Genomic DNA, 12,192 nt, shown 5'->3' on the forward strand with positions numbered 1-12,192 from the left:
AGTTCCCCACAGCTTGAGAGGTGAGAATCCTGAGCTTAGGGACACTGACCTCTGCCAACTTTGAGGCCTGTCTTCAGCTGGGCCCATCTGTGGTTGTTTGCTGGGGCGAGTGGCTCAGTGTCTGCATTCTGAGGGGCTAGGCATCCTGGTGGGGCCCTCCTGAAAGTGCCCTGCTGTCTGTACCTCAGTATCTAGAAGGCTTTTGAGCCTGTTTTTCTTTTTTCTTCTGACCTGTATAACACAGCCCTGTTCATGTGCCCATCTCTGAATTTTTTGGACAACTAACTATATGCGTGATTTCAATACCTTTCCATAGGTCTGTTGAAAGATCTAACTGCATTCACCTCTAAGCCACTAACTGCCCAAAAGGCAGATAGATTAAGAGGCCAGGTGGGGGTGGAGAGACGAGCATTAGAACAGGAGGGGGCCCCTCCCCAGCCATCTCCGCCCCCCCCCCCCCCCCCCGCCCCGGGACAGGGCCATCACGGCACCTTTGTCATGCATCTATCTGCTGTCTGCCATGAAGGCAGCCTCCTGGAGGAGGGGGAAGGGCAGCCCTAGGTCTTGGCTGAAATCCCCTACACCATTGCTTCCCAGAAAGCGTATTCTACGCTCCCAGAACCCTCTCTCCCCATGCCAGTCCAGGGTGCCCCTGCTGCCTAACTTCCCAGCGACTCCTCAAACATCTTCCCAGCTTCCCTACTCAACACCACCCTCTTATTTTTTAGATTACAGTTTGCAATTGCTCTAGGTGATGTTTCTGGCCTGGGCAAGAGGCCCATTCCAGAGAGACAACCGGAAGAGAGGTGGGTGCTAGGATCCCTGGTCAGCTTGTAGTGGGACACCTGAGCCAGGTCAGCCCCATGCTCCCCTGGAGACCTACTCAGAACCTTAATGACAAGTTAAATTTGTCTAGACCCCAAGCCTGGCGTTCTTGGGGGCTGACCCAGGCTGAGACATGCTCCCCTCCCCATCTCCATCCTCCCATTGAGCCTGGGGGAGGGGGGGCTATCCTTGTGCCAGCCAGCTGTCTGCAGGACAGCCCAAGGTTGTCGGCCTAGAGGAGACTTGGAAATGAGATTGAGTCACCAGACCTGACTCAACTTTCCTGGGTCATAATTACAGAATCACTAAAAAACTTCAAGTCCCCCAAACCAATTTAGGGCTGGGCTCACAAACTCTCCACATATACCTTTATTATATGACCTTGCAATGTCAAGGCCCTTCACAGAGACAAATGGGAGTATCTGATTGCAAGGCACTCACAGGAGACTCAGGGAGGGCAGGCAAGGTCCACACTCCCCATGTGTGGCTGGCTGGCTGGCTGCAAAGCGAGGTCAGCCAAACTGTCCCCTTGCTGGGGCATCGGGGTGAAAACCAGCTGAAAGGGCTCAGATGGAGACCAGTGGAGACCTGCCCTACACCAGTGTAGCAGACCACTTATCTTGATTTCTGGGTTCTATCAACCTGTAGGCAAAAGAAAGCAAGGAGGGCTGAGGTGAGAAGGTTCAGGCTTTGCCTTCTCTGGGAGATTATCAGAAGTCAGAAGTCAGGAGTAAAATGTCCATAGAACAGGGTTCTTGGTCCTGGCTCTGGCTCCCTAGCACCTCCCCTATCAGTGCCTCAGTTTCCTCACTTAATAAGGAGGAATTGGATTAAATGAACTCTACATTTCCTTCCAGCCTCAACATAAAATTGCTGCCCCGTTCCTATATTCCCCTCTATCTACCTTTGTCATGCGTTTGCCATGGGAATATAGATTTCTCTCTGCACACTGGTGAAGAGAAATTGGGGTTGGAGGAGTGGGGGGGGGCACAGTGAGAGGCTGGCACTGGGCTTTTCTGCACCCCACCTCCCCACCCCCAAGCAACCTTCCTGGGAGATCTGGCAGATATTCCCACCAAGTCTGATCAAATTACATATGAGGATTTTGAGACGCCAGTGTGCTCTTGATTTTCAGTGCTTGGGAGGTTACAAGAAACACCAGGAGGTAAACTTATCATGGAAAATAGAGCCCAGGTGTGTGTGCACAGGCACCTGTGTCTACTGGGAAGGAGCACCCAGGCAAAAAGCCTGAGAGGAAACAAAAATCCTAACTGACTCCTTCTTCTTTTCATATTGCTTCAGTTGCTCTCTTTAAGTCTCTGCCTCAGGGATGCCTGGGTGGCTCAGCGGTTGAATGTCCGAGAGAGAGAGAGAGAGAGAGAGAGAGAGAGAGAGAGAGAGAGAGAGAGAGAGAGATGTCAGAAGATCCCTAGGGTCATTCCCGGCTCTAAGATTCTAAGCATCCCTGCTGTCCTGCCCTTCTTCCAGAGAAAGGTGTACGGTAGCACCCACAGCGATCACCGCAGAAGGCAGGAGCCCACAGAAGATCCAAACTGTGTGTGTGTTGGAGGGGTGCTTAGAACAAGGAGCTCTGAAAGGTGAGGCCACGGGGGCCCCTGATGGACCAGCTAGACTCTCCCCTCTTCTACCTTTACCTGGGCCACCCTGACTGCTCATCTGAGCTCCTGCAGAGACCCAGCATTGGCCGGGTGCTCCCCCAAGACAGGAGGGCCTCTGCTCACTTCAAAGGGCATCTCAGGCTGTAAGCAGTCCCATCCCTCAGGGGATCAGGTGGCTTGAGGTCCTGGGGATTCAGGGTTCAGAGGCAGCCTGTCTGTCAGCTAGATTAGTTGCAGTACTGCTGGAGGACAGAGGCAAGGGCCCCACGTGTTGGGATGGGCTCCTTTCCAGGGGCTTTACAGAGAGTCACACACACTAGTGGGACAGGGAGGAGCAGTGGAAAGGAGACCAAAAGGCCTGGACCAGGGAACTTGCTGCCTCTAGTCTGGCCAAAATGTCATGCATGCATCCATACAGGCCATGCCCTACCCTGAGTGCTCTTGAGTGCTAAGCCCTGGTGGAGAGCCCTTGAAGACCAGGTGGAGAAAGGGTTCACCAAATACATGGGAGAGAAGGCAAGCAGAATGGCTAGGCTGGTCAGCCAGGGAAGTATGCTCAGAAAGGGCGCAGGTAATATGGAAGTAATGAAGGAGTGTTGGCTGAGAGGCCTGCTTAGCCGGGTCTCCCCATCCCCCCTCCCCTCCCTCTGACACTGATCAGTCCACACTTGTCACTCCAACCGAGTCCGGGCCCCACCCCAGCTCCCAGGTATTTCTGAAGAGAGTAGATGCAGCTCTGGGTCAGGAAGCCTTGCTCTTTCCTCTTCTCCCCACATGCAGTTCTGCTTTTTTCTCGGCTTGCTCTTGCTGGAGTGGAAAAATTCCCACATGCTGAGACGAAGTCCTGGCCTGTGTTCTCCGATGCTCTGGTTCCTTAGCGACTCACAAACTACCAGTGTCTGGAGGCCATGTGACTCTGAAATGCCAAAACTCCTGAACACCAAAGTTACAGGAGAGCAAACAGTGGCTTTCTCCACCTCCACTCCCACCACTTCCCAAAATGCCTGGAATTCCCTTCTCCAACTGATTAACCTTCGCTCATTCTCCTAGACCTGTCTCCACTCTCCTGCATCCCAGCAAAGTCACGCTGCATCCCATCCTCCATCTCTTGCAGCAAGTGGCTTGCTCATGCCACACTTATGGCACTGATGACACTGGGTCTTGTCACCTCACCACGCTGAGACCTGTTGAGGGTGGAAAGCCATTGCGGTCCCTGCACAGCATCCTGCTGACATCCAGATCTAAACGCTATTGCAGACTGTATGGCCCAAGGCTAATGTAAATGAGCCTCTCTGAGCCTCTCTGAGCCCTACTTTCCTCATCTGGGAATCCGAGATAAAAATAGTAAGGACTGGGCAGCCCCGGTGGTGCAGCGGTTTAGCGCCGCCTGCAGCCCAGGGCATGATCCTGGAGTCCCGGGATCAAGTCCTCTGCCTGTGTCTCTGCCTCTCTCTCTCTCTGCATCTCTATGAATAAATAAATAAAATCTTAAAAAAAAATTTTTTTAAATAGTAAGGACTATTTTTTTTTCCAAGGTAAGGACCTTGGAAGTAAAAATCCAATGAAAGAATGTATGCCAGTGTTCATGTAAAACCCACCTATAAGAATTCAAGGACTAAAAAAAAAGAAAAGAATTCAAGGACTAGGACACCTGAGTGGCTCAGTGGTTGAGCATCTGCCTTTGGCTCAGGGTGTGATCTCGGGATCCTGGGATCCAGTCCCACATTGGGCTCCCTACCTGGAGGCTGCTTCTCCCTCTGCCTGTGTCTCTGCCTCTCTCTTTCTCTCTCTGTGTCTTGTGAATAAATAAATAAAATCTTTTTTTTTTAAATAAATAAAACCTTAAAAAAAAAAAGAATTCAAGGACTGGTAGCTGCTACTGTCATGTGTATTATTGGTGATGCACAATGAACAGCATTTTCATGACCCTCAGATGTTCGCTAGATAAAAAAAGAAGATGTAAGTTAGAAGGTGCTTCACTTCAGACCCCGACCAGTCTCCAGGGTTCCTGTGAACTACTGGTGGGGGTAGGGAAGTGACTGTCAGAAAAAGGCCAGTTATTTCCCAGACTCTGGATTTGAAAAAGCTGGAATTGTTTTTTCACCTGAAGAGAAGGCTTGGGAGCCCAGAGGCAATGGGGAGTTCTATTCCTATTCCTCTGCTGGGCTAAAAGTGGGGAGTTACACTTACATCCTACATTTGCCAATACTCAACACCTAATATGCAGTCTTTTTTTTTTTTTTTTTTTTTAATTTTTATTTATTTATGATAGTCACAGAGAGAGAGAGAGGCGCAGAGACACAGGCAGAGGGAGAAGCAGGCTCCATGCACCGGGAGCCCGATGTGGGACTCGATCCCGGGTCTCCAGGATCGCGCCCTGGGCCAAAGGCAGGCGCCAAACCGCTGCGCCACCCAGGGATCCCCGCAGTCTTTTTGGCATCACTGGGTACATAATAGGGTTTGGGTTCAGAGATATAATCCCTTAGGTGGAAGGAAGAGATACTATCCAATCTCAGTGGAGGATGCTATGTCTAGAGCACCCGGCATATTTATTTGGTGCCCAAACTGAATAAATAGTTGAATGATAACGAATGCCTGGTTCCGTATCTTTAGGCCTGTAGTGAGTCTTCCACCAAGACTGCCCCCTCCCCACCCTTCCACCCCACCCCCAGTCACCTTTGTTGTAATTGTTCTGCTTCATCAGGTCCTTGGCATGATGATAAGGTGCTGAGCTCTGACATTCAGTCTGAGAGTCAGCTTCTCCCAAGCTCTGGGACCATGGCCTGGCATGAGAAGCCCCATGCTCTCCTTGCAGCACCATAAGAAAGGCTAGTCCTCCAAGTAGTTTGAGATTCCTAAGGAGCTTGCCCAGCACTGAGCTGGGAAAGAGCAATGAAGTTCTATCGCAGAGTATACCTGGCTGAGGGAAAATAAATGGTGGTCAGGGTTTATCCCTCACAGGCTTCAACATACGACATGGCCCTACAAGGTTCCTGTACTTTTAGGGCACCAAAGGGATAGTAAAGGAAATGGAGAGTGAATAGTGGGAAGGAAAACTTTTGTTTCTCAACAGGCTCTCACCCAAGCTCATTGCTTTAAATAGTAATGACCACCAGTATCTAAATCCCTGTACTTCACATCAGTATGAACAACCACCTGTTGGCCCTCTTGACCTAGAGTCCTACACTGCCTCAAACTCAACACATCCAAACTGAGTATATCCTTAGCCTCCCCCCACCATAGAACAACCGGACCTTCTTCCTGTATTCCTGATAGGTGACATCACCATCCAGTCTACCCACTTACTCAAGTCAGAGCTGGGTTGTGGTGTGGGGAATGACCTTGATGCTATAGTAGCCTGCTGGTGCAGTACCAGGAAGTCATCCCAGAAGTCACAGAATAAAAAGGCTCACAGACTAGGGCACCTGGCAGGCTCAGTCATTGGAGCATGATTCTTCATCTCAGGGTCGTGAGTTCGAGCCCCACATTGGGTGTAAAGATTACTAAAAACAAAAATGAAATCAACTTTATTATTATTATTTAAGATTTTATTTATTTACTCATGAGAGACACACAGAGAGAGAGGCAGAGACACAGGCAGAGGGAGAAGCAGGCTCTATGCAGGGAGCCCGACATGGGACTCAATCCCAGGACTCCAGGATCATGCTCTGGGCCAAAGGCAGGCGCCAAATCGCTAAGCCACCCAGGCGTTCCTGAAATAAACTTTAATAAAAAGGCTCATAGACCGGGGGATCCCTGGGTGGCGCAGCGGTTTAGCGCCTGCCTTTGGCCCAGGGCGTGATCCTGGAGACCCCGGGATCGAATCCCACGTTGGGCTCCCAGTGCATGAAGCCTGCTTCTCCCTCTGCCTATGTCTCTGCCTCTCTCTCTCTCTCTCTCTCTGTGACTATCATAAATAAATAAAAAAAAATTTAAAAAAGGCTCATCGACCAAATTAAGATGCTTGACACATGGTTTATTGGATAAGGGTAAAGCACACAGTGAGGAGCAAGAGGAAAGCAGTGGGGTACAAGTTGGATGGAAGGATCATACAGCCTATATTCTAGGTTATTCAATGTGCATCTGTCCTGTCAGACAGACGCCTCCTGAATTTCAAGTGCCTCAGATCATATATTTAGGGTATCATGAATATCATGAGCACCTGGTTGGCCTCCTCTCCCTTTCTTTTTTCTTTTTAAAGATTTTATTTATTTATTTATTTATTTATTTATTTGAGAGAGAGAGAGAGAGAGAGAACATGAGCAGGGAGAGGGGAGAAGGGAGAAGAAGAAGCAGACCCCGCTGAGCATAGAGCCTGACACAGGGGCTCCATCCCAGGACCCCGAGATTATGACCTGAGCTGATAGCAGACGTTCAACCAACTGAGGCACCCAGGAGCCCCAGCCTTCCCTCTTTTTCTATCTCAGTTCACAGGAATACATTCTACTTACTTATCAATGTCTAACATGTCTCACAAATTACCAATTTACTTACCCTCATGCAACACTTCTGATAATTACATCCATCCCATTTGTTTTCCTGCGTTTTTTTTTTTTTTTTTTTTAAGATTTTATTTATTCATGAGACACACAGAGAGGGAAGCAGAGACACAGGCAGAGGGAGAAGTAGGCTCCATGCAGAGAGCCCGAAGTGGGACTTGATCCCAGAACTCCAGGATCATGCCCTGGGCTGAAGGCGGCGCTAAAGCGCTGGGCCACCCAGGGACCCCTGTCCTCCTGATACAATCAGTGATCTATCTGGAAACACATATCTTACTGCATACCACTCTGCTGCTCCTTCAAGAATTCCCTTTGTTCTCGGGATGACTTCCAAGCTCCTTAGCAGGCTAAACAAGGCCTCTCAAAGGCTGACTTCTCTACCCTCATCACCAATTACTCCTTGCCTTCACTGGACCATCTTGGAACAGGAATGTTTGAGAATCTCTATAGTCCTGCTGCTGTTCTATGTTCCGGAAACCGTCCACTATCAAAGGGAGTTTCTTTCCTCTGTTCTGCTCCCCCCACCAGCCACATTAAACTCTGACCCTGGCCTCAAATCATCTACTACAGGGCAGCACCCCTTTATTAGAGGTGAGCTCTCCAACTTAGGGGTCAGTGGCTAATCCATAATACACACACCCTCCACACTCCTCTACAGCTGTACTTCCCTAAGGGGCCATCCTTTTTCTTGTCGAAAGTTAACTTCTTGGCCTCCCTTTGATCCCTGGGCTATGCCCTTCTATCCAGCAGGGAAACCCAGTCCTGAGTGGCACCTCTTAAGAGAGATGCGAAGGTACAATGCAGTGCTCCCCAAGCTCACCAGAGCCTAAGAATCACCTGGGTTATTTGTTTTCTAGTCTTTTTCTTTTTCTTTCTTTCTTTTTTTTTTTCTTTTCTAGGCTTTTTCTCTCCAGAATCTGACTCAGGAGATTTGGAGGAAGCCTAAGAATATATTTTTAAAAAATATTTATTGGGGATCCCTGGGTAGCTCAGCGATTGAGCACCTGCCTTCAGCCCAGGGTGTGATCCTGGAGACCTGGGATTGAGTCCCATGTTGGGCTCCCTGCATGGAGCCTGCTTCTCCCTCTGCCTGTGCCTCTGCGCCCCCGCCCCCCGCCCTCTCTCTCTGTGTCTCTATGAATAAATAAAATCTTTAAAAAAAAATAAGATTCTAAACTTTTTTTTTTCCACTTAGTGAATACCTATCTCCTCAAATCTTGCTTTTGCCTTCACCTAAACATGATATGGCAAAGGTCAGCAGCCACTTCCTAATTGCTAAATCCACCAACTCCTTGCACCTCTAACCTGAGGTGGTCTCTCAGCAGCCTGTGGCCCTGGATCTCTTTCTCTTGTCACTGTCCTGCTTGGGAGCCGACTCTTCTCAAGCCTCCCTGACAGCCTTCAGTGCCTAGGCAGTGATATCAGTTTTTCTGAATCACTCCCTCAAGCCCCAACCTCCAAGCATTTTACAAGTTTTGCCTGGAGAAACCCATTCATCTCTGGACTTCTCTTGCAGCTCCTACCATCTCTCTGCAAGTAGCTGCTTTGTCAAGTCTATTCATTTTACTGCCTTGCCTGAGACCTTTCAATGAGACCCTCCCCGCCACCCTTAAAAATAGTCAATTTCTTGGCCTGGTTCCTGTGGGGGACTGGGAATTGCCTAGGATTTGTGATCAGAAGGTCCTAGATTGACATTCCTTACTCACAAACACACCAACAGCATGGATTTATGAAATAGCCTAACTTCCAGGCTTGCATCTCTCATCTGTAGCCCAGGAAAATAAGACCTAAAGTTATATGGCTGAGATTCAAGAGTTTATTAGGTGCCCAGACAGCAATGACAAGAGCGAGCACTTGATTTAGTTGGTGTTCTCCCAGCCCCAGGCAGGTTTTCAGATCTACCTGTGGTTTCCAGAATCCCACTCCAGCTGTGCCCCAATCTAGTTTGTCTACCCAAGACCCTGCTCATCTCCAACAGTCAATGTTAACCACCTCCTCTCAAGTCTTTCTGCACCTCCACAGGCAGAACTCACTCCTCTGCTGGGAAGCCTCAAGACCCTACATATTCTGCTGTGATAGCAGCTATGTCTAATATTTTTTTGCACTAATCTGCTCAGTAGTATCCATCAAATTGACACCCTTTAAGACCAGACCTTATTCTTCTTTTCATCACTCATGCCCAGCAGGAAGTAATTAGTAAGTGGAGGTTGCAAAAAGGAATTTGACGTAAAATTCATTTTTTCTCTTCATCTCCTGCCATGCTGTAGGACAAAATGTAGGGGTTAAGCTTAAGGTTCCTATGTGGGGGAGAGGATTCAGGGTAATCTATTAGTTCGAGGCAGCTAGTTTCAGAGGAAACGCTACCCCTATGCCAGGCGTTCCGTCTTCTCAGACTCCAGCTCCCCAGGCCTCTCCAGCCCGGCTCCAGGAAGTGGTCACAAAGGGCCTCATAATAGAGGCCACAGTTTGGGGGCGGTGGGTTGGGGTGAAGGGGAGGGGTCTACACAATCCAGTCTCCTCACTACTCAGCGCCCAAGTGTCAGGCCTCCAGCGGTGGAAGTGCAACACTCGGCCTCAGTCTCCCGGGAGGTCAAGCCGCCGGCTGGTCTGCGGCGCTGGGCGTTAGAGGCCGCGGTCGGCTGGCTCGGAAGGCTCAACAGGGCCCCCTACCGCCGGCTCCCGCAGCGCGCCGCCCGCAGCAGGCCCTGCAGCCGCGAAGGGCTCCGTTCAGCCGCAGCTCCCAGGCCTCCGCGCCCCGGGCCCCCGCGGCCCCACCCCGAAGGCTCCCATTGGGCGGTGTCTGCCTGGGAGGCGGGACTTGACCTTTCCTTGTATCCCATTGGGCCAAATCCAATCGGAGGCGGGATTCTGCGCTCCGCAGGTGGGGAGAGGTGCTTAGTGCCACTTGAAATTCGGGATTTTGCGTCCTTGGTCACTGTGGCCCTATGAGTGTTTTAATTCTCGGATTCCTCACCAATTAAATATCATGTTTTCAAAAATTCACTTTCATTTCTGATTTCCAAGCCTCCGACCAACACCAACTTGCATTCTCAGTCACTTGAAGATGCATCGGAAGTTTTGTTTTTGTTTTTGTTTTTTTTAATTTTAAATTGTGGTAAGATACACATAACATAAAAATTTACCATTTTAACTTTTTTTTTTAAAGTAGCCTTCACGCCCAGCGTGGAGCCCAACAGGAGCCCTGAATGCAGGACTCTGAGAAGACTTGAGCTGAGATCAAGAGCCCCCATGCCTAAAAGGCTGAGCCACCCAGGTCCCCCCCCCCCCCACCATCTTAAAACGTTTATGTATTTAACTAATCTCTACACTCAAGTTGAGGCTTGAACTCATGACCCCAAGATCAAGAGCGACATGCCAAGGGCCCCCTATTTTAACCATTCTTAAGTATACATGAAGTACATTTACATGACATAAAGTATATTCACATTGTTGTGCAACCACCACCAAGAACTTTGATATATGGAGTATAAAATTTAAATTACAGACGTAGTGCATGCTTAACGTTGTAGGTGAACAATCCAAAACTTTGTGAAAGAAAAGTTAACAAATGCACTGTTTTCCACTACCAGGAGGTAGCCACTTTAACAGCTGTGAACCCTCTCTCTGATGACCATACAAGCAGACAGCCACATATTTGAGGCTTGCTCTTTGTACTCTTACAAAGATAGGATAGTACTACGCATAATACACGTAAACTTACAGACATTTCTTTGTATGCATAGATTAATCACCTATTTATCTACCTATCTATTTATTTTAAAGATTTCTATTTATTTATTCATGAGGAACACAGAGAAAGAGGCAGAAACACAGGCAGAGGGAGAAGCAGACTCCCCCCTGGGAACCGATATGGAACTGGATCCCAGGATCCCGTGATCATGCCCTAAGCCAAAGGCAGACGCTCAACTACTGAGCCACCCAGGTGTCCCAATCACCTTCTTATTTATTTGTTTGTTTGTTTTTCACCTTTTCAATAACACCGTAATAGTCCATAATATGGACATATCACCATTTATCCAGTGTTTTCACTCTTGAGGGACATTTTGATTCTTTCCATTTCAACACTACAAATTCTTTCCATTTCAACACTACAAATAAAGGTACAATAAACATCCTTACAGAGGCACCTGGCTGGCTCAGTTGGTAGAGCATGCAACTCTTGATGTCAGGGTTGTAAGTGCAAGTCCCACACTGAGTGTAGAGATTACAAAAACAAAAAACAAAACAATATAAAACATCCTTATATATTTATAACCTTCCCCTCTATGGATTGCTAGGTCAGCATAAGTGTTTTCATTTATACTTTCAGATTATATTCACAAACCATGGAAGCAGTTTCCAATCTCCATAGTTTCCATTCTTAAAAATGCAGGCCATTTGGATTTGTAATTAAATCTGTAAAGGGGGCTGAAAGTGCCAAGTTTATCTCTGCCTCAAGGAGATTGATTTAGGGTCAGTGTTACTTCATTTCTTAACAGTCTGGCTCTGAGGCTCGCTGTGGCCATGATCTCTGGGGTGAGCCTGGTGGAATACAGTCAAGGGGTATGAGAGGTTTGGAAGAAGGCTGGGACCTGGGTAAAGTCTGCGTAGGCAGTGATGACCAGTGGAACCCAAGTGTCCTGAGTCTATGTTTTTAGGTACTGGTCTCTTCACTCCACTTGTCTTCCTTGTTCTGGAATGAGTTTACCCATCTCTCCAGAAGACTGAAAGGAATTTAGTCAGAAGGGCATTATTTGGAATGCCTGGGTGGCTCAGCGGTTTAGCGCCTGCCTTTGGCCCAGGGCGTGATCCTGGAGTCCCGGGATCAAGTCCTGGGATCTAGTCCCACATCAGGCTCCCTGCATGGAGCCTGCTTCTCCCTCTGCCTGTGTCTCTGCCTCTCTTTCTCTCTCTCTGTGTCTCTCATGAGTAAATAAATAAAATCTTAAAAAAAAAAAAAAAGGCATTATTAACCTGTGTCCAGACTTGAATTCCAGTAAAGAGAGTTCCAGCCATATCTGGATGTGTCAGCTCTGTCCAGGTCCCCTTCCCTGCATTACTTCTGTCCTCCCTCTAACGCTGGAAGTGACACCTAATTTTTAACACGGGAAATTACTACGATATAGTCTAGTGTCTTTGTTCCCATCTTAGACCCTAAACTCCTTGAGAGCAGACTATGTCTTACTCATTTTCTTATCCTTAGAGGCAAGCACAGTTCTTGGCATAGAATGGGCACCTGATTGGGACAC

The 12,192-nt window shown here is 48.4% G+C and overlaps 1 long non-coding RNA gene across 5 annotated transcripts; it reads right to left on the minus strand.

The window, feature by feature from the left end:
* Positions 1-1,370: 1,370 nt before the first annotated feature.
* Positions 1,371-9,641, minus strand: LOC111098210. Of its 5 annotated transcripts, none has more exons than XR_005367361.1 (4): positions 9,308-9,641; positions 5,751-5,947; positions 5,121-5,364; positions 1,371-1,467 (listed from the first exon to the last, which is right to left on the minus strand). It is a non-coding gene; the product is annotated as an uncharacterized LOC111098210 (long non-coding RNA). The 5 variants fall into 5 exon arrangements; XR_005367356.1 differs by having other exon boundaries at positions 9,097-9,641; XR_005367359.1 differs by lacking the exon at positions 1,371-1,467 and adding an exon at positions 3,093-3,377 and having other exon boundaries at positions 9,097-9,641.
* Between the last annotated feature and the right edge of the window lie 2,551 nt (positions 9,642-12,192).

This window comes from Canis lupus, chromosome 12 (genome assembly GCF_011100685.1).
Source record: "Canis lupus familiaris isolate Mischka breed German Shepherd chromosome 12, alternate assembly UU_Cfam_GSD_1.0, whole genome shotgun sequence".
In the NCBI taxonomy this organism is placed as follows: Eukaryota; Metazoa; Chordata; class Mammalia; order Carnivora; family Canidae; genus Canis; species Canis lupus.